At 42.8% G+C, this 22,666-nt stretch overlaps 1 protein-coding gene and 1 long non-coding RNA gene across 6 annotated transcripts in view; one reads left to right on the top strand and one right to left on the bottom strand.

Moving 5' to 3' along the window:
* NRF1 (nuclear respiratory factor 1) overlaps nucleotides 1-8,020 on the bottom strand; it is a 147,920-nt gene extending 139,900 nt beyond the window's left edge. For 4 of the 5 annotated variants that reach the window (XR_003516318.1, XM_027572971.2, XM_027572973.2 and 1 more), the window contains exon 1: nucleotides 7,895-8,020. The gene's annotated coding sequence lies outside the window, so the exon portion shown is untranslated. The remainder of the gene's footprint in view (nucleotides 1-7,894) is intronic. The other variant, XM_027572974.2, reaches the window with a different exon arrangement.
* Nucleotides 8,021-8,078: 58 nt separating this feature from the next.
* LOC113910916 lies at nucleotides 8,079-14,961 on the top strand. Its single transcript, XR_003516319.2, has 3 exons — nucleotides 8,079-8,457; nucleotides 9,974-10,361; nucleotides 14,698-14,961. It is a non-coding gene; the product is annotated as an uncharacterized LOC113910916 (long non-coding RNA).
* Nucleotides 14,962-22,666: the final 7,705 nt, after the last annotated feature.

Genomic DNA, 22,666 nt, shown 5'->3' with positions numbered 1-22,666 from the left:
AAAATAAAATAAAAAATTTCAGAATGAAATGATTTTGGAATAAGTAGTTCTAATATGGAACATTAAAAATTTGCTTAAGTTTCTAGATTTTATTAATAACTTAAGAAACTTGGAACACTAGCAATTTGTTAGCATTAAATCATCATAGATCTCAAAGCATTCCATAACTGTCATACTTCAGAAGGACCCTGTAAAATAGGCCAATGGTATTTTCACTTCATGGTCAGAAAAATTAAGCAAGTAAAGAATGTCTTGCCCCAAATGACTAGACTGAAACATTTGTGCATTTTAGAAAACTTCCAAAGTATAAGAACTCTGAACTTAAACATTTTTGAGTGCAATCTATAAACCACAAAGCTTTCTTTTAAAACTTATTCTCTCTTTAAAACAATAGTAATTTGGGCGCCTGGGTGGCTCAGTTGGTTAAGCGACTGCCTTCGGCTCAGGTCATGATCCTGGAGTCCCGGGATCGAGTCCCGCATCGGGCTCCCCGCTCGGCGAGGAGTCTGCTTCTCCCTCTGACCCTCTTCCTTCTCGTGCTCTGTCTCTCTCATTCTCTCTCTCAAATAAATAAATAAAATCTTTTTAAAAAAATAAATAAAAAATAAAATAGTAATTTGATCGCCCACAAAGCCTACTACTGTATATAGTATATGAACTGATAGTCATATACTAGTGTGAATCCTAGAGTATTAAAAGAACAAAACAACAACAAAAAAACAAAACAAGGAATCCAGAAGACTTGGCAAGATTCTGAAATTGGTTAAGTTTTGCTTTGGCATTCCTCCCACCTTCCTTCTGGTGCTCTTAGTCCTATCTCCTGGAGGTGTCTCAGATCTTCCCGAAGTTCTTCACCTGAGATACCCACTCAAAATTTCTTCCCCTTGGTCTGTCCCAGTCAATCGAGTTAACAGATTTCAGCCAGCCAACACAACCAGTATTTGACTTAATTAACAATACCGAAAAGGCCTTTGACTTTTCCGTGTGTCAAGAACGCTATGGACCCTCTCCCCAGAAAAACTGCACAGGCACACATAAAAAATTTTTCATACAATTTCAAGAGATCAGGGTTACATGACCAAAATATATCCCTGAGTCCCAGAACTATAAAATTCAGGCTAAAAACCCCTGCATTTAACATTAAATTATAAAAAAAATCTGCATCTTAAAAAACTAAAAACTCGGGGCGCCTGGGTGACTCAGTTGTTAAGCATCTGCCTTCAGTGCAGGTCATGATCCCAGGGTCCTGGGATCGAACCCTGCATCGGGCTCCCTGCTTGGTGGGAAGCCTGCTTCTCCCTCTCCCACTCCCCCTGCCTGTGTTCCCTCTCTCGCTGTGTCTCTCTCTGTCAAATAAATAAACAAAAAATCTTTGGAAAAAAAAACACAAACACTAAAAACTCAGGGATGCCTGGGCGGCTTAGTCTGTTGAGCACCTGCCTTCTGCTCAGGTCATGATCCCAGGGTCCTGGGATTGAGTCCCTAGTGAAGCTCCTTGCTCAGTAGGGAGCCTGCTTCTCCCTCTGCCTGCCACTCCCCCTGCTTGTGCTCTGACAGATAAATAAAATCTTTAAAAAAAAAAGACTATAAACTAAAACACATATACTATATACTCAAATCTATAAAATCTAATTGTTAGAATTGAAGTATTCTCTCAAAGCTTTTATGCTATAATTTCCATAAGGGGAAGAACAGGACCTATTTCTAAGCATAGGTCATCTATTAAACTGGGTTTTATAGACCCTGTATTCAATAATGCTCTAGAAATCTATTGTTTACACTATGATTCCTGTCAAAACAATACACACACACACACAATACATACACACATACTCAGAAAATGCCTTTTATCTCTTAATTGCCAAATCCAGTTTTCATCCCAATGAGCTCTCCGTAGGATTTCAAGTTGCTAAATTCCCTGTTACAATTCCCTTAACCCCTATCCTTAGCTTCTTCAAACCCATACTATTTATCTTATCTCTTTAGCCATTCTTTTTCAACTTCCCTCATAGGCCCCTCCTCTTCCACTTGACCTTCAGATGTAGATGCTTGGTTAAGGTTGCCCTTAGTCTTCTCAATCCTGATACTATACTCTTTTGCAGTTTCTGAATGACATTATGCTAATGGATACAAGTCTCTTAATTGATCCCCACTTCCCCTTCTGCTCCAGCCAAATCTGTCAATAGGGAGCTATTTGATGTATCTTGATTCCCACATCTAGAATCATACCCTATTCCCTTCTTTCTCAAATTGTTCTTCCAATACAGTCCCTATCTTAATTAAAGGCATCATCATTCATTAATGAACTATAATCTTTGAACTCCCCATGCTCTTCCCAATCAAGTCACAACCTCATCAGCTTCATTTTCCACTACTCCTCAAGCATAGCAAAATCTACTTGCTATTCCTCAGACTATCAATGCCCTTCCTCTAACCTCTTCTCCATCAGGTGAAACAGCTACTCACTTTTTCAAGTCCTACTTAAAGATCTCCTACAGTCTTCCCTAACCTCACTTACTCTCCCCACATTACTCACCCCCTGCCTCTATAATTCCACACGAGTCTTTATTTTACTTCTCAACAAGCTATATTGTAGTTAGTTGAGCCCTTATCTTTCTCCTCTAGTAGACAAGGCCTGTGGTTTACTTGTTACTGTAGCACTTAACACATGCCTGGAATACAGCATGTCTTTGATCAATGACTAGTGAATGAATGGCAAAACTCCAAAGACAGAGTTAAGGTTATTTCTCAATGAAGGGTATACCTTATCCCCTTTTGAACATAAAACAAGAATTAAGTCCCCTAGTCCCTCAATCCCCATTTCTAGTCCGCTGCTTAGTTTTAAGCAATGTTTCATGGGGACATTTCCTCACTTCCTCTTGTTTTTGTAGGTCTAGCTGCCAGCCTAACCACATTAGCATTCAGGAGCAGCAACAAAACAGACTCTCCAAGTTCTAAAAAGCAAAAAAGACTTTACAATTACCAATAGTGATACAAGTTCCTTTCTAAAAACAAGTCTTAACGTTTACGCATAAAAACTTCATTCTTCATAATTCTGAAAAAGGCTTGGCATAGTTTACCCAACAGGAACCATTTAAGAGTTATTAAGAAAATGTCCATTTAAACTGTCAGCCAAAATTTTCACATTTATAACCATAGAAATCAGCATGCATGAATTTATCTAAATACTATGCTTGTATACTAAATACACTATATATTTATCTATAAATCAGTCTAAATTACCAGATGACCCACACATAAGTAGTTCTTTTAGCTTCCTTTAAAAATATGTGCCCAGGGGCCCCTGGGTGGCTCAGTCGTTAAACGTCTGCCTTCAGCTCAGGTCATGATGCCAGGGTCCTGGGATCGAGCCCCGCAGGAAGCCTGCTTCTCCCTCTCCCACTCCCCCTGCTTGTGTTCCCTCTCTCGCTTTATCTTTCTGTCAAATAATCTTTAAAAAAAAAAAAAAATACGTACCCAAAGGGGTGCCTGGGTAGCTCAGTTGGTTAAGCATCTCTCAGCTCAGGTCATGATCTCAGGGGGTCATGAGATCAAGCCCCATGTCAGGCTCTGTGCTCAGCTCAGAGTCTGCTTGGGATTCTCTTTCTCCCTCTCCCTCTGCCCCTCCCTGGCTTGCTCACTCACTCTCTCAAATAAATAAATAAATCTTAAAAAAAAAGTACATGCCCTAAATTCCAGTGATCATCCCAATCTATAAAACTAGATTCTTTTATCAGCATCAGTTACTCTTCTAGAGTAACCAACTTTCCCGAAACACATTCACACACACCCACACACCCCTCCCTTAACCTGGTTTCCTCAAAAAATTATCTGATGGTTCAGTAACAGTTTGATAAGGCAGGCTACAAGGTCTGGGATTCTGGAGGAAATCCCATATATGGTACAATTATCTTCTAAGAGGCTACTTTCGGTGACAGAATACAGATTTGCCTCAAGGGATCACAAATATGGTAGGCCCACCTTATTTGCCTCCTAGATTTTTTTGTTTTTGTCTTTCAAAAATATACTAAAAGCTCTCTTTAAAGTTGTATTTCTGGGGCGACTGGGTGGCTTAGTTGTTAAGCGTCTGCCTTCGGCTCAGGTCATGATCCCAGGGTCCTGGGATCGAGCCCTGCATCAGGCTCCCTGCTCTGCAGGAAGCCTGTTTCTCCCTCTCCCACTCCCTTTGCTTGTGTTCCCTCTCTCGCTGTGTCTCTCTCTGTCAAATAAATAAATAAAATTTAAAAATAAAAATAAACAAAGTTGTATTTTCTGACTTTTCTTCACTTCATATAAATGTTCACATTTAGGCCCACAGACATGGTGAAAAGGCAAAAAAAAAAAAGACTGTATGATGAAATGTGTTTGAAGCTTCAATAACTAAACCGCATTGAGTGGGGTCAAAAACTCATTAGCCTAATTCTGAACTACACTTCAGAAAAAAATATATATTCTAAGGCATATATAATCCACTTATTTTACCTGAGCAGTCAAAAATTCTTTTCATTTTCCAACTTTTGTCCATATTACATCAAAATAACTTCAGACAAAGCATTCTTGTTGCTCCAAGATTCAAAGTTTCCAATAGCTCAATGTGGTTGTAATCTTCTGGAAACACCCGAAGTTGATTTGTTTCACCTCCTTTTACTATTGTCTCTTCCAGCCCAATCACCTTAGAAGAATATTGATGGACCAAAGTTCTAACTGAAAAGCCCAGAAAGTGAATAATCCATCCCCTAGCTCTTAAGAAAGGAACTATGATACATAATGCACAAAAATTAACATGTACCCAGAGCCTCAAAAACAAAACAAAACAAAACAATGATTGGACTTGGTTTAAATAAAATGTTTCTAAAATAAGCTTAACAAGTAGGTTTCTTTTTCATTGCTGTTTTACTAAACATTTATGGAAAATTATACTTGGGTAAGCTCAGGCTGAAAACACTAGTTTTAGCTCTCAAGGAAAACATGAACGAACAGAGAGAACATTTTCTAAAACGTTTTTTACAAAAGATTGGTATTTAAGACTGATTTTCCAAATACAATACACACACACACATAATTACATAATTAATAAGCACCACACAAAGTCACACACATTTAAATTCAAATATCACATTTCCTGGACTAATTACAACCCCAGAGAGGGTGCACTGAAATTCTTGAGGTTAGAGTAGACACTTCTGAGACTCAACAACCCAGAGTTCCCGCTTCACACTCCAATTTTTCACAGTGGCCCTAAGTGGATGAACAAGCCCACTGCAGCACAAAGCACTGGGGTTGCCTAAAGAGATCTAACAGAAGCTGAACATATGCAATAACTTCCTGTTCTCCAGACTGGAGGGTGTGCTTCTAAAGGCTGACAATTCATAGCCCTTCCAAAAACCAAAAGTCAGTACGTTTTTTTCAAATACTTGTGAAAAAATTTTTAATTTCAAAAATTACTATTCATCATTATTTCCCAACATTTACTGAATGCCTTATTATATATGAGGTATAAAAAATTTAATCCCAGACCCCAAGGAGTTTAAATTTCCCTTAAAACAGTCACCCATTTGTGATTATTTCACATAAAATACTTCTCCAAGACAACTCAGGGGTCTGCTTGAACTCACAGTATACAGGCAATGGAAAATTCAGGTATTTAAATCATAGGGAGTTTGTCTTCAGCTCCTAACAAAATTAGAGATAGATGTACACTTGTGATTTAATAATAACAAGAAACTTGCAATTTGGGGTTCCACTGGAATATACATGAATTGGGAGGGAAACCTGAAATCCTTTCTTCTTTAATCCCTTCTAGATCTGGACAAGGGCTTTCATTATCTGCTGCTCTTAGAGTTACTTCCTAAATCCAGGAGCTAAATTTCCTTAAAACCTGGTAAGAAATCTATTCCCATGAAAACTCCTAGCTTGAGGATGATTTTTTTTCTTTTTGGCTAAGTGAGAATATGACCACTGACTACTAAGCAAAAAGTCATTTTCTCTCATATATGTTGAGTTTGAGATGGGGGGAGGGGAAAGGCACATAGGATGAAATCAAAGGACTTCAAATAAGCATGTGCCAAAAGATATTAAGCAGTACTTCTTAATCTGATTGTTTTTTTGTTTTTGTCATGGACCCAGTTGAAAGTCACATTTAATGCCTGTCAGAAGAAAAAAAAAGTCCCTTAACACAAACAATTCTGCACACCCAAGAATAAGTATTACATTACATGTGATAATTGTATGTTTCCTCTCCTGCTCATAAAATAAGGAAATTACACTCATGCACAGATTCTAGTCATATTTTCACTACCTGATGAGATAATACGTCAAGAACATTCAAACACAAATCTGGATACTACTACTGAACTCTAAAAACAAAACAAAAAACCCCAGCATCTCCAAAGCCCCTCGCCCCTCCTTTCTTGAGTGAGGAACAACCCAATAACTTACTGTTCAAAGTCAAAGCAAAAGGAATTTTTTTTTTAAAAAAAGGCTGGACATGAAATAGGAAAAGGATCACCGTGGGCATAGATGATGCCCTGGAAAAACAGGTGAGATGCGCAAACCCATTCTCCTGTGAGCACTGTCCATGCTGACAGGTTCACTCACACTGCCTTCACCTTGAAAACTTCCCAATCCATTGTCTCTACACACTTAAGAAAACGTGAATTTTGCTCTGACCACAAAAAGAATTAAGCACAACTGACACCAGCTCTGAAGTAAGCAATTAATATGTTCTAATCTAATGCTTAAGGAGGGATGGAGATCAGGCAACAGCTCCTCCAACTGGCTGGAGCAGATTACCATTTGAAGCCCTAAAAATGCTAAGATTTTTAAACAACTCCAAGTTCTGATGGACACAGTCAGATGCACTGTAGAAACTTTGGGACCAGCAGCAACGACACAACAGGTGAGGGAGGCGGTGGACATCATTGCACACTGAGGTGGACAACATGCAGAGGCAAACCCTTGAGTTCCCCGAAAGGCTGGGGATGTGAAATAATACCCTTGCACAAGGCCATCCAGAGCCCCTGTCTTTACAGTGGCAACAGTTCGGTTCCTTCCGAGGGGCGCGCCACTCGCCCTCTCCTCACCCAGGAGACCACCACCCCAGGCATAGGAAGAACCGAGGCCCCTCCACCGGCAGCATCTCAGCTGGGGAAGAAAACACAATGTCGCTCCTTATTTCTGCGTACAAAAGGACTTTGCGCCCTCCTCCTCGAACCGCCGCCGCTGCTGGCCGGGCCGCCTCCTAACTTGCAAGAAGGTGGGCAACGCGCCATATTCGAGCGTCCCCCGGTCTACCTGGGTAACAAGCCCACGCCACCCCGGCGGGAGGAAGCTTCGGAGACCGCCCGAAGAGCCAGACTCCTCTCCCGCAGGAGACAGCGGCTCCCGCGCCCCGGCCCGACCCGCCGCGCCGCCCGCGGACCAGACCGGGGAAGGGCCGAGGGGGCGAGCGGGGAGCCGCGGCTCCGGTCCCGCGCAGCCCGCCCACCTCCCGCTCCCGGGCCCGGCGCGCTCTCCCGGGCCTCCCGCTCCCGAGCCCGCGGGAAGACCGGGCCCGGGCTCCGGGTTCTACGGTGGTGAGAAGGCCGCGGCCCCCAGAGCCTCAGGCGGCGGGGGAGGCCGGAACCCTGGGGCTCTCGGGAGGGCAGCGCCTCCCTCCCGAGCCCGCCAGGACGCCTGGGGCCTACTGCGGCCTGCGCATCCTCGGGGTGGCGGTTTGACTGGGCCGGGCCGGGGCCCCCCGCCCGAGGCGGGCCGAATCCGGCGGGGGCCCAGGCCCGGAGCCGGGGGCGGCAGGGTGCAGGCTGCGGGGCGGGCCGGCCGGCCGGCGGGCGGGCGGCGTGTTGCGGCTGCGCCGGGGCTGAAATAGCTGGAGATTGCGCGGTAGGGCACTCACCTCAGAGCGGCTGCGCTACCGTGGGCCTGCGCCGTGGAGACTGCGACCGCGCCGGCTCCTCGCAGCCTCCTGCCACCAGCGGCAATGGCGAGCGCTGCCGCCTCTGCCGCCGCCGCCGCCGCCGAGGGGGGGGAGGGGAGGGAGAGGAGGCACGCACGCGACGCACGGGCTCAGCTTCCCCGCCCGGCGGCCGCCATGATGAGGAGGTCGGCGCTGCTTCAGCGGGGCTGGCCCGGAGGGGGCTCTGGGCGAGGGTCTCTCCCCGCCCCCGCGGCCTCCTAGAGCCCACGTTTAGCTTGACAGGGTTGGATGGGGCCGGAACCATGAAGGCAACTGGATTAGTCAAGTGTGGACTCTTGGGAGAGTGGCGCAGGCAGCCCAAGATGGTTGCTAATCTGAAAATAGTAACATTTCTCGCCCCTCAGCCCCGAGAATTATAGCACCTCCTGAACAAGCCTCGACAATCGGGAACGGGCTTCCCCGCATTTTCCTCAGCCTTGACAGTCGCACCTTCACCCTTTCTTCGGAATGACCTTTGTTTCCCGATTTCAAACCCTGCCCAGGTATTTAAAAGCAAAAATTTTTGCACAAAGCAATATTTTAATTTATCCGCTCATTCATTCGTTTGGCAAACATTTCTAGAGGGCCCTTTCTGTGCCAGTTTTGTTCTGGACACGCTGGAGATGCACCTATTAGAAAGACGAAGCCCTTGCTGTCAAGGAGTTTGTACGTTCAGTGCAGGGAGTCAGAAGCAATAGGGACCCCCAAGCAGGTGCCTGAGAAGTAAAGAGGAGTGGGTAGCAGAAAAACAATCTAATGTCAGAGACATACGAGAGGTAGTTTTTGTTCTTGGTTTTTAAAAGTGGGATCAGGAAACTACGTGCATCAGGATCAGTAGGGCTGATTACTTAAATGCTGGGCCCCAATTGGTTGTCTCCACAATCTTGGCTTGTTAGCCCAGGAAACTGCATTTTTAACAGCCCTTCCCCGGCCCCCCCCAACACACCTTGTCCTGGTAATTCTCATGAACACCATAATTTAAGAACCATTGCGTTAGGATGCATGGTTGGTTCAGGCTACCAAATCATCTCTAATCAAGATGCTGCGAAAGACTTCATGGTCTCCCTGCCAGGGGAATTGCCCTCTCCAATCCATTCTACCCCCTGTAGCTTGAGTGGTCTTTCAAAAAAGAAAACATGTCATTTCCCTGCTTAACAGGCTTAATAAGATCCCAATGCACATAAGTTAAAGCCTAAAATTCTTTGAGTTGGCTTCAAGGCCCTTGGTGACCTCACCCCTGCGGCCATCTTCGACCTCATCTGCCACAGACATCTCCCTCAGGCTGCAGCCAAATCAAGAAGCTCTCAAGTCATACATGGCAGAAAGTTCTCCCGCCTCATAATTTTTGCAAGGGCTGCTCTCTCTGCACAGAACTTTCTTCTCCATTCTTTATACCTTCTCGTCACCTGCCACTTCTTAACGTCTCAACATTAAGGCCTTTTCCTCCAGGACACATTCTCGAATCGCCCCTAAATTGAGTGCTTTGGCTCTTTTATCATCATACCCAGTATTTATCACTTGTGCTTATTGAGCACTCAGAATGTTTCAGGGCCTATTTTAAGTCCTTTACATACATTATCTCCTTTCTCATCTAATTCTCAAGGAAAGTCCATGAGGCAGATATACTGTTATTATTATCTCATTTTGCAGGTAGAGAAACAAGGGCATGTAGAGATTATTTGCCCAAACCCAGACAATAAGAGGTGGAGCCAGATCTGAAAGCCATCAGCTTGACCTCAGAGTTGTGCTCTTAACCATTACTAGCATTTTCACATTGCAGTTTGATCCCCACTGAGGAAGCACAAAATGAACTTAGTGGGTCATGACCAACATTTCATAAAAGAAATAGAAAATATTAGAGAGCGTCAAACTTAGTGAGGCTCTTGTTTTGTGAAGCTTTTATTTCAGATATATAAATGTATGTACATAGGTTTGTGTATTTGTACTGGATCATGATACTGGATTACTGGATTACAGCTACAAAGAGTTTGAAAGTACTGCGTTACTCTTTCTCCACAGCACTTCTCAGACCATGAATCCTCCACAATCCAGAAGCTGCCAGAGGGCAGGGATTTCATCTTGTTCATGATTGTATACTAGCACCTCACGCAATGCTTGGCTCATAGTAGACCTTCAATAAACATATAATGAGAGACCTCTGTGTCCACCCTCCTCAGACATGCAAGTTATTTTCTTAAGACAAATGAGCCTGTGAACCCCAGTTGCTCTATCCAAAAGGCTCTTCATTCTGGATAACCAAAGATTCTAGAATCAGTCTCAGGGAAAAAAGCAGAAAAATCTACCCTAAGAGATTAAAAGAACTGGATTCCAATGAAGTGACAGTGATCAGCTTCACGTGGAAGTCAGAAACTATAGACAGCATAATGTCAGAAGACAACTCCATAAGGTAAGGTGTAGGTAGTAGTTGCATTAAGAAAGAAGGGATGACTTGGGGTGCCTGGCTGGCTTAGTCAGTGAGGTGTGTGTGGCTCTTGGTCTCAGGACTGTGAATTCAACCCTGCCTAGGGCAGAAAGAAAGAAAGAAAGGGAGAAAGAAGGGAGGGAGGGAGGAAAAGGAAGAAAGGAAGGAAGAAACAAACACGGAGGGAGGAAGGAAAAAAGGAAGAGAGAGAGAAGGAAAAGAAAGAAAGAAAAAGAAAGAAAGGCAGACTGACTTAAGGTGACTTAATCTTGGCACCCAGAGCAAGGATAAAAAGAAGCCTAGACCCTTGAGAATATATTGGGAATTCATCAGCCTTGGCAATGCAGGAGATTCCCAAGTTGGCTTTGCTTTCAATAAGCTGCTGGTCATTTGCGGACACCTGGGTGGCTCAGTTGGTTAAACGTTTGCTTTCAGCTCAGGTCATGATCTCAGGGTCTTGGGATTGAGCCCCTGCGTTGGGCTCCCCGCTCAGTGGGGAGTCTGCTTGTCCCTCTCCCTCTGCCCCTCACCCCGACTTGTGCTCTCTCTCTCTCAAATAAATAAATAAAATCTTAAAAAAAAAAAAAGAAGCTGCTGGTCATTTGGCTGGCTGAATTATAGTGTGTGCTAAGAACCAAATGAGTGGTCCTACAGATAATAAATGCTCCGGGTAATCAGAATTGAACTTATGTGGGTAATTTCAGAGAGATTTACTTTGATTTGGCCTTGAAGGGTGGGCAAGATTCTTATGGGCATAGAGCAGAAAGGTGAAGACCCTTTAACCGGGTGGATTGTTGTGGGAGACCGAGCAATAGGTGGAAGTGGGAGGCCTCCAAGTGTGTTTAGTAAGTAAAGCAGCAAGGTAGGTCTCAGTTGGGGCAGCCGGCTTGCAGGCCTGTCCAAGGTAGTTTGCTCACTAGTGGGACACTTGACAGGATCTGATTTGTGGGAGGCTTTTAGCTCTAGGGTTGACTGTGTCCCTTGGGGTGGGGTAGGGGGGACCATAGGGGATAAGGAAATGAAGAAAGATGGCTGAAGCAACAATTTTCACAAGGGACCCTTCAGGACCCACTGTGTAAGAGTTCCAAGAATAGCAGCCTCCCCATTTCTACTTTGGAATGTGTGCAGCCCCAGCCCCATAAGGATTACCGGGAACCTGGAACTTTGTAAACAATACAAGGGAGTTTTGCCTCTTTGGGAACACCAAGGGCTGGTCCAGGCAGGGTCTGCTTTTCCAGAGAGTGCTGGTCCCAGGAGCCACACCCCCATGCTTTCAGAGGCCACATTGTAATATGGGTTCTGGAATCAGACTCCTGGTTCAAAGCCTGGCCATACCACTTCCTACCTGTGAGACCTGACAAGCCACTCAACATTTTAAGCCTCTGTTTCTCTGCCCAAGACGTGGAGGTTAAGAGATAATATAAGGACTCCAAACAGAGCCTGGACCCAGGAAGCACATAGTAAGCGCTGGGTATTATTAGCTCTTCCTAATTACCATTAAGCATGCAGACTGCTTGGTACAAAATACAGGTATGATAGATGGTGGCTGTTGTGGTGGTGATGATGATGAATAAGTGTGAGCACATGTAAATATCCCTGGGGACTCCCCCAAAAGCTAGGGAGAGCATTCAAGGGATGCCAAGACAAGGGATTTGTGTAAGGAAGTAATGTGTTACAAGGTTAGAAATGTCAAGGTGAGTTTTTTTATGTCTGAGGATGGTTTGGGGGAAAGAGGATGGAAAAGACTGTTTACTGTTACTTTATTTAAATTAATATTTCTGTATTAAGGTAACAACTTTTAAGGTGCCTGGGTGCCTCAGTTGGTTGAGGGTCTGACTCTTGATTTCAGCGCAGGTTATGATCTCAGGGTCATAAGATCGAGCCCCATGTTGGGCTCCACGCTCAGTGTGGAGTCTGCTTGAGATTCTTCTCCCTCTGCCCCTCCTGCTAGTGCTGTCTCTCTCGCTCAAATAAATGATCTTTAAAAAAAAAGTAATAACTTTTAAAATCTATTTTTCTTTGAGCCTTTAAGTTGATCTCATCTATTTCAAAATCTAGGAAATTTTAACAGTCATTTTCAAAGGGCCCTCCTCTCCCTGAACCCAAAGTCTGTTGATGACCCCCTGTTATATGTATTTCCTGCTTCAGATTGTTTCCCGAGTGTCTGTCCTGCCCATGAGACTTTGAACTATGATCAGGAGCTCCTGTCATATAGACACTGCACGTTCAGTCAGTTAAAACCTGGCCTCATTATCTTCCCTCAAAGCTGCTCCTCCTGTAGTCCCTGTCTCAATTAACAGTGTCTTTTGGATATAACATCTTAGAATCCTTTTTATATGATTTGTCAGGTCAATTCAACACACATTTATTGGGTACCTCTCTATACCAAATGCCAGAGTGCTGGGGATACGGTGGGAAACATGGGCCTTGTCCTTGAGAAAAGGCTGATTAATGCTCCTTCAACTCAACTGGAATACACTACACTCCTTTAAATAACTATTTCACTCATTTAATGTTAAATAACCACTAAACATTTTAAACTGCATTTATATACATAATATATCTACCTTGCCTTTTAAACTCTGTGTTTAAATGCCTGATCTAATAAACAGAATGTCCTCATATAAAGAATAAAAACAACAATAACTTACTGAGCATTCACTAAAAGTCAGGTACTATTGCAAACTCCTGTATGAACTCATTAATTCCTTCCCAGCAATGTTATGAAATAGGTACTATAATTATACCTATTTTATAGATAAGAAAACTCAGACACAAGAAGTTAAGTTACTTGCTCCTAGTCAGATATCTAGCAAACCTAATATATTTTAAATCTAATAAATTTTAAAATCTAATATATTCAACTTTAAGTATAGTGAATGTCAAACTCTTTTTTTTTAAAGATTTTATTTATTTATTTGAGAGAGAGAAAAAGAGCATGCATGAGTGGGGGGAGGGGCAGAGGCAGAGGGAGAAGCAAACTCCCTGCTGAGCAGGCAGCCCAAAGTGGGACTCTATCCCAACCTGAGCCAAAGGCAGACACTTCACTGACTGAGCCACCCAGACACTCCTCAAACTCTCTCTCTCTTTTTTTTTTTAAGTAGGCTCCATGCCCAATGTGGGGCTTGAACTCTAGACCCTGAGATTGAGTCACATGCTCTTCCCACTGAGCCAGCCAGGCACCCCCAAAGTCTCTTTCAATACCATTTGCAAACTAATAAAAATCTCTAATACAACTCTGAAATCAATTACTGAATTATATATTTTACATTGGAATCACAAGGCTAATTTATCAGATTCTCTAATAAATTATCTACATCTTACAAACATTGAAAATACCAAATTACACAATATTATTAGAGTTAAGACAAAAATACAAATTCTGTGGATTTATTCCATCGTTCTCATATATAATTCTGAACCTTTTTAGGATTAAATACTATTTATCATCCCAAGCCATTGAGGTGACTGCCTCAAGCCAGCCAATTGACTTGCCTCTGTAGGAGAATGGGGATTCCCATCTCAGTAGGCTGAGAGTGCTTTTTGGCCAAGATTTTTCAGAGAGATTCTTCTGCCACCACTGTGAACACGCCAAGTCCCTTCGATATAATCTATGTGAACAGAGTTCTCCTAGATCCTGCCCTACCCTACAGATTAGATTCCCCCTGGTGCGTAACCTAGTTCTTTCTGGACCCATTGATCAGGTTATGAGGTAGATAAAATTCTGGTAACAATCAAGTTCCTTCTTCTCTTGATTAGATCCAACTGATCTCTTCATTGGATGATTACATTTGGCATCCTTTTCCTATTCTTGACCTGTCTGCCACAATCCCAAGGTCATTCCTAATGACAAGAAAAAAGGTAGATTGGGCCAGGCCATAGAGGGTTCTAATGGCCTTCTTAGGAATTGGTTCTTAGTTCGGGGCAACAGTTGGCTTTTGACGATTTTGAGCAAGACACTTACAAAGTCAGAATAGTGTAGATTCACCAGGAATCCAAATAAATTGAGCCACTGATCCCTAGAAGGCACTCAAGGCTCGCCACTTTTTCACTCTCTTTAGGGTGGAGTCAGGATGGTGATGGTGAGTGAGAAATTTCACCCTACCCCAAAGTCATACCCATATCCACAAAAGAAGAAAAACTACCTGAAATTGGAGAATATGGCTTAACGTACATTTTCTAGGGGTAGAGACTTTAAAAGGTAGGAGGTTCAGGATGGGTGTGGTCTCCCTTCTACTGTCAACATATCCTGAGTGGTAACAGGCTCTCCTTGCCCTCCTTGGAGGCACCCAAGCCAGCATCTTCTCTTTTCTCCTTCTAGGAAGTCTCCAGGCCCAGGGGCTACAGCCCCACCTATGATGGATTGGACAGCCCCAGCCTTTGGGCAAAGAAGCTGCAGATTTGTCTTTCTGTCCAATTTCTCTGGTGAGGGTGGCTTTTCGTGCCACTAGGAAGTAAAGTTCCAAGACTCATGTTTGGGCATCAAGTGGGGGGGAATAGACAGAGATGACCAGAGTCCAGCCTGTCTTTCCTGACTTCTGCATTGTGGTTTGAGGCTAAATACCCAGCTAATAATAAAGTTCTCTTTTGCCTAGTTGTGTCATTGTTCCCTTTCCTTATATTTCCCCTAGTGACCTCTCGGGAAAGGGAGATGGCTGGCCTAGACAGGATTTAGGCATTCCCAGATCTCCAACAAGATATCTTCTCCATATCCTCTTAATAACAGTCCTTGGAAGATATTCTGAACTCCGTAACAGACCAAAATTAGTCTGGAAATGTTTAAAAGAAATAAAAAGAAAATCCAACGGGGGAAATAAAGGAAAATTCAACACTGCTTGGTAACTAATGAAATACTGAGGGACTAGGAGGGCAAAAGTCAGAGGTAATTCCAAGGTTTTAAGAACTAAATGACAGAAAGATGGTGGTGTGTTTGACAGTCATCTAAAGGGACAGCCAATTTAGATGGAAAGAGGATGTGTTTGGTTTCAGACAGATTGAGTGACGGGTGGCAACAGGGAAGCCATATGTTTTGGGAAGATTACTCTGGGCACAGGCAGCAGCATGGAGTGGAGGTGGGGAAGGCTGAGGCAGAGCAATCAGGCATGAATGCAAACTGGTGGTGCCCGTGGCATAGAAGGGAGGGAGGGATTTGGGAGACATCTGGAAGAAAGCTTAATAGGGGTTTGGAGACTGATTAGATCTTGAGGGTGATGGAGCAAGTGAGTTGTCCAGTAACTCCCTAATACTTACCTAATAGCTTTAGACAGTTGCTCTTTTTAAGTATCATTCACTCATTTACTTATTCAACTTATTCAACAAATACCTTGTAACAGTCACCTGTGAGTGTGACTTGCTAACTCAAGAGATTCCCCTTCTCTGGAAACTGCCCCCGTTCACAGAAATGGCCCCCGGAAGTCACTCCTATGCTTCAAAACCCTCATCCCCCATTGCTGACTGACTCAGGCATGAACTTGACCCAAGTTTATATATACTATGCCAAGTATATTCTCTGTCCTGGGAGTTTAGCATGTTTGACTAAGAGATACAGACTGGAATCATGCTAGAGCTGAGTCACATTAATGGTGGAGTTAGAGAAAAAAATCCATGAATACCACTGAGGTCCCCAAGGCTGCACTATCCCTCTAGTACCTTCTGGCCACAGATGATTAGTCTGGAAAGAGGTACCTGACTCAAGTTGGCTAATCAGATCATTTCCTGGAGATTTTGAAATTGGAATTGAGATCTCTCCCTCTCTCTCTCTAACTTTACAACTTTTTTTTTTTTTTTTAACTTTGGGAGCTGTAAGCAGAACCATTTTCCACCAAATCAACTGGGGAACAGAGACAGTCCATCAGCAGTGAGAGAAGAAGACACAAGAGAGAATTTCCCAGGGTCCCCACAGTGCTCTAGTCCCTAGTTCGATTCCTGGTATTCACAGGATCCCTGCCGATGGGTTTCCTAAGTTCCTGAATATTCTCCTAATAAATTACCTTTTTTGCCTAAAGGACTTTGAGTTGAAGTTTCTGATGGGTAGGCACTCCCAACCTAAAGAGTTCTAGTGAATGTATATCTGTGTGTATGAGGCTCTGGGCAAGACAACACAGATCCATTATGGAGCAGGCTTGGGGTCCTGTACTCAATTTGCTCAGAGTAGTGAGGAGAAGAGAAATTCTGTTATCAATAACTATGATACAGGTAAGAAGAGAAAATCCACTAGAGATATACAAAGCAAGCTCTTTGGGGACTTACAGGAGGCCCAGAACTCCTAACAGCAGGACTGGACTAGAATGAGGCAAGCAAGGAGCCACTGACTCTCAGGGTTATGTGAGTGCAAGCTTGGTGCTTCCACAACCCCGAGAGAGCGTGCCTCCTTAAATTTTGCACCTTAGGCACCTTTCTGGGCTCATCCCACGTCTTGCCCTGGCTAATAGTGAGGGTCAGGAGGACTTCATAGGGAAGTTAGTACCTGAGCTGGACCTTGGGGAGGAAGGAGTTGGACTTGGTGGCAAGGTCATATAACTCAAGGTAAAGTTAACATTATCAAAAATACTCCCGTGAGAACACAAAAGGATTGCTCTAGAATCATCAGACTCTTGAGTATGACTTAAGTATCCAGAGCGTGAGGAAGGAAGGCACAGTAAGAAAAAAGGAGGGAACATAGAGTGAGACTCTGCAGGCAACAAGAAAATAGTGGTGACTGTTAAAAACTTGGAAGTGACATAATCAGAGCGGTACTTAGGAAGATTAATTGAACAGAATGGCTTGAACTAAAAAGGATGGGCTAAGGTCAAGGCAAACATTTAGAGGCTATTGTTTTAATCCAGGCAGAAAGGTGAAAGTCTAAACAAATTGGCACCAGGAATGGAGAGACTGTAGGAAAAATAATACACAATTAATACAACTTGACAATTGATTGGATGTTGGAGACGAAGGAAGAGAGGAATTCGAAATACTGCTAAACTCTGTGCAGCTATAAGGAAGGATGAAAAAGCAGCTGATGAAATGATGTCCAAAATATATACATGAAAAATGCAAGTAGAACTGTGTATATGGTATGCTATTTTTTTTTTTATTTTGCCTGGGTTTTTGTTGTTTTTGTTGTTGCTGTCGAGGTATAATTGACCTATATCATTATATTAGTTTTAGGTATACAGCATAATGATTTGATATTTGTATACATTGCACAATGGTCACCACAATAAGTCTAGTTACCATCTGTTACCGTACAAAAGTTAAAAACAATTTTTTTCTTGTGATGAGAATTTTTAAGATTTATTTTCTTAGCAACTGTCAAATATGCATTACAATGTTATTGACTATAGTTACCATGCTGTAAATTACATCCCCGTGACTTATTTGTTTTATAACAAATAAGGAGGTTTGTACCTCTTGACCCCCTTCACCCATTTCGCCCACCTCCCAGCCCCTTCCCCCATCATTTGTATTTTTAAAAGGGAAAAAATGTAAATAAAAATACTTCTTACATATGCAAAATATAGGCATATATCCCTAAAGAAATACATACAAAACTTTGACATTACTGGCCTGTTAAGAGGGGAGGTGGATAATTGGTGTTCAGTAGTGGGAGAGCCTTTTCAATGTACGTCAATGAACCTTTTGAATTTTGAATCATTTCGGTGTGTATTACCTGATAAAAAAACAGTTTCTTAAAATTACTGAACAAAAACAACCCCAAAGCCCAAAGATGAGGCTGAAGTATGGAGCTGGTGATAGCAGCTCCATTAACAAAAATAAAGACAGGAAGGGAAGTTCATTTGAGAAAAAAAATGATGTGTTTCAATTCTGACATACTGAGACCGGGATGCCAGTTGTATATACATCTAGTTGGAGGCATTCAGCTAGCAGTGGAGGAGGGGAGAGCTAAGCAACACAAGGTCATGAAAGAACTTTGCCAGAATAGTCACTGTAATGGTGCAAACAGAAACCAGAATTCAGGGGGTGCCTGGCTGGCTCAGTCTGTAGAGCGTGTGACTCTTGATCTCAGGGTTGTAAGTTCAAGCCCCATGTTGGGTGTAGAGACTACTTAAAAATAAAATTAAGAGGGGCGCCTGGGTGGCTCAGTCATTAAGCGTCTGCCTTCGGCTCAGGTCATGATCCCAGGGTCCTGGGATCGAGCCCCGCATTGGGCTCCCTGCTCAGCGGGAAGCCTGCTTCTCCCTCTCCCACTCCCCCTTGCTTGTGCTCTCTCTCTCGCTATGTCTCTGTCAGTCAAAATAAAGAAATTTAAAAAAATCTTAAAAAAAAAAGAAACTCTTTAAAAAATAAATAAATAAAATTAAGAAGGAAAGAAGGAAGGAAGGAAGGAAGGAACGAACCATGGGTAGCCGAATAAAGGGGAAATGGGAGATGAGAGGTAACTAGAGTAGGCTATTCATTTAAGAATGATGGATAAAAAGGAGTAATGGAGAGGTTGTGGTAGCTAGAGAGAGAGAAAGTCAAGGTAGAATGAGGGAGCATTGAACATATTTTTAGGCTTCTGGAGAGGAGCCAGTAGAAAGAGAAAGGTTGAGAGTACAGGAAGAGGGAGGAATTGATGGAGCAAGGACCCCAAGGAGGAGAGAAAGCACAAGAGTGGGATGAGGCTGAAAGGAGGTGGGGCAACTTCACATTTCAGAGAAGCCAGAGGGTCAAGAAGGAAGGATGGATGAGGCTGTAGATGTGAGTGTCTATAGGGGATTCATGAGGGAGAGAGGATTCAAGCTGGTTTCTCCTGTTTTCTCTGTGAGGCAGGGGACTAAGTCATCTGCTGAAAAGGGGACCCAGCAATCAATAGCTCCAGAGCAATGGTGAAGATGTAGAAGAGGCCTTGCTTAGGGAGAAAGCACCATGCAAGGGCAGACAAGAGGCTGACCACTAGTGTCAAGAGCCCAACTGAAATGAGGCCCCACACAAATATGATGACACCAATCAACATGACTCATAGAGCACTTTCTGTGACTTTCCATAGCAGCCCACAGACACTCAGGTGGCCAATACATAGTTTTGTTTCCTTGTTTTGGGCTTTCTCTTTTCTTGAGAGTCAACTTAGGTTTGTTTATTTTTAACTGTGGTAAAATACACTCTACTGGTTTGCTCAGGCTGCCATTATCAAAATACCACAGACTGGGTAGCTTACACAACAGAACTTTATTTTCTTACAGTTCTGTAGACTAGGAGTATGAGCTCAAGATGTCAGCAGGTTTGGTTGCTTCTGATGCCTCTCTCCTTGGCTTGCTGATGGCCACCTTCTCGATGTGTATTCGTATGGTCATCTCTCTATGCATGTAGCTGTTTGCTATCTCTCTTTCTCTGTGTCCAAGTTTCCTCTTCTTCTAAGGACACTGGTCATGTTAGGGCCACCCTAACAACCCCATTTAACTTAATTACTTCTTAAAAGACCTTATCTCCAAATACAGTCACTCCCTGTGACTTAACTCCCAGCATTCTGAGGTGCTGGGAGTTAAGACTTCAACATATGAATTTCAAGGGGATGCAAGTCAACCCATAACATGCATATAATAAAAAGTTTATTATCTTAACCATTTTTAAGTGTATAGTTAAGTGTTTTGTTTTATTTACATATTCATTATGGCTTGTGAGTCTCACTTGCTTTCTATAGTAAGAAGATATCCCAGGGCCAAATAAAATTTCTTAGGCTCATTCCTGCCACATACTAGTAATCAGCCATTCCTATTAGTGGGGAAGGGTATTTAGGGACCACAATCTAGATACTAGGAGTAATCATTGCTATTGGGTTGTCATCTTCAATGGATAATTCTATGATAATGCTATCTCTTTATATTTGAAGTGTATTTCTTCTAGATAGCAAATACTTGAAATTTGCTTTTTGTTCTAGTCTGATAATATGTGCCTTTTAATTGGGGTGTTTAGACCATTTCCATTTAATGTGATTATCAGTATGGTTGGTTTAAATTTATCATCTTGTAAAGTGTATACTGTTCCATGTGGGTTTTGCTCCCTTTTTATATTTGCCCATCTTCTTTTGGGTTGAGGATTTATTTTTCTTTTATGATTCCACTTTATCTCAGCTATGCACTTATTAGTTTGACCTCTTTGTTTATTTTTTTCAGGTTTGCCGGAGCCCAGCTCCAGCAGGGGAAGAGTCCTTGAAGGAAAGGACGGCGTCGGCGAGTGAGGAGATGCTTACCGCCTGATCCTGTGTCTGTGTCTCCTCACTCGCCGACACTGTCCTTTCCTTCAAGGACCCTTCTCCAGAGTCCAGCTCCAGCACAGGTTGCTCTAGATTTTACAAATATGTGCCTTTAATTTATCACAGTCTACCTTCATTTGATATTATATCACTCCATGTTTAACATAAGAACTCAACTACAATCTAAATCCATTTCTGGATGCCTATCCTTTCTTCTATCTTTGTCATAGGTTTTTCTTCTATGTATGTTATAAACATCGCGGTAAATTATCCTATTTTCTTTAACAGTGAACTATATTTATAGTGAATTTTAAAATGAGAGGGAAGCATATGAAAACGTTCAACATCATATGTCATTAGGGAAATGCAAATTAAAACAATAATGAAATACCACTACATACCTATTAGAATAGCTAAAATCCAAAAAAAAACCGATACCAGTTGCTGGTGAAGATGTGGTAGGGAAACCTAAACTGTAACTAACAAATTGCTGGAGGCTCAGTGTGGACAAATCTGAGAGTTAAAAACTTTAGGGGGCCCAGTAATTAGGGATTCCCATGTTTTTGTGTATTTTACCTCCACCAGATTCTCACATTGAAAATAAGAATTGGGGCGCCTGGGTGGCTCAGTTGGCTAAGCATTTGACTCTTTTTTTTTTAAGATTTTATTTATTTATTTGACAGAGAGAGACAACGCGAGATCCCAGGACCCTGGGATCATGACCTGAGCTGAAGGCAGACGCGCTTGATGACTGAGCCACCCAGGCGCTCCTAAGCATTTTACCCCTGATCTCAGCTCAGGTCTTGATCTCCAGGTCTTGATCTCAGGGTTGTGAGTTCAAGCCCCACATTGGGCTCCATGCTGGGTGTGGAGCCTACTTAAAAAAAAGGGGGGGGGAGAAAAATTCCCTCATGCTTTTGGGGGTGTGTGTTGGGGGGTGGGGTGCCATTTTTAAATTTGCCCAGAATCTTTTCTTCTCCTAACAAGGCCTGCCCTTAAGACAGACTATTTCACCAGAGCCTAACTGACCTGAGGAAAAGAAAATACTGAACTCTAACCCCCTCTAGCCTTTCTGTCTCACCTAAAGGGAGGGTGAAGAGATTAAGTAGCACTCATAAAGGTCACAGCCCAGGAGCACAGGCTCACTAAAACACTGAGATCTAATCATCATGCCTTATAATATTTCCCCTGTCCCCCACAACTCAAGCATCAGAACCAGACTCAGATATGGCAAGGATACTAGAATTATCAGACCAGAATTTAAAATAACTATGATTACTATGCTAAGGACTCTCATGGCAAAAATAGACAACATGTAAAAACAAATAAGTAATGTAAGCAGAGAGATGGAAATTCTAAGAAACAATCAAAAAGAAATGCTAGAAATCAAAAACACCCTTATGAAAATGAATGGCTTTGATAGAGTAGATGGTACACTGGACACAGATGTGGAAAGAATTAGTGAGATTGAAGATATAGTTCAATAGAAATGTCCAAAACTGAAATGCAAAGAGAAAAAAATATTGAAAAAAAAAAACAACAACACAGAACAGGATATCCAAGAACCGTCGGACTATTACAAAAGGTGGAATGTACACATCAATGAAATACCAGAAGGAGAAAAAAGAGAAAGGAAGAGAAAAAAAGAGCTGAAGCAGCAAACTGAGAAGTCCCCAACATTAATAACAGTGTATTCATATTGGCTCTCTTGGCCCTGCTCCAGCTAAGGATGGGCCAGAAATCACAGGGAGTTAGACCCCCAACAATAGCCCTCCATCAGCAAATGGGTGGGAGCTGGAGGGTAAGAACCCCAGCTTCCTCACTCCTTGGTTGGGACCCCATGAGGCATGTTCTATACTGTTTCCCAGAGTTCTTCTGTGGGATCCAGCCTCGATGCCCACAACAGGCGCCTGTTGTATCACATACCTTCTGTTGCCTTCCTTCCCTTCCCCGTCTCACTTGCCCATTTCCAACAGGGCTTCCTGGGATCACTTCCCAAATAAAAGCCTCGCCCTGTAATCCTTGGCCACGAGATTGCTTTCAGAGGTACCCAACTAGTACCTCTAGGTATATTCATTATGATGTATTACTTCTATGATAGAGGAAGATTTGAAAAAAG

Source organism: Zalophus californianus, chromosome 12 (genome assembly GCF_009762305.2).
Source record: "Zalophus californianus isolate mZalCal1 chromosome 12, mZalCal1.pri.v2, whole genome shotgun sequence".
NCBI lineage: Eukaryota > Metazoa > Chordata > Mammalia > Carnivora > Otariidae > Zalophus > Zalophus californianus.
The sequence above is the reverse complement of the archived record's forward strand: the minus strand, read 5'-3'. Positions and strand labels throughout refer to the sequence as shown.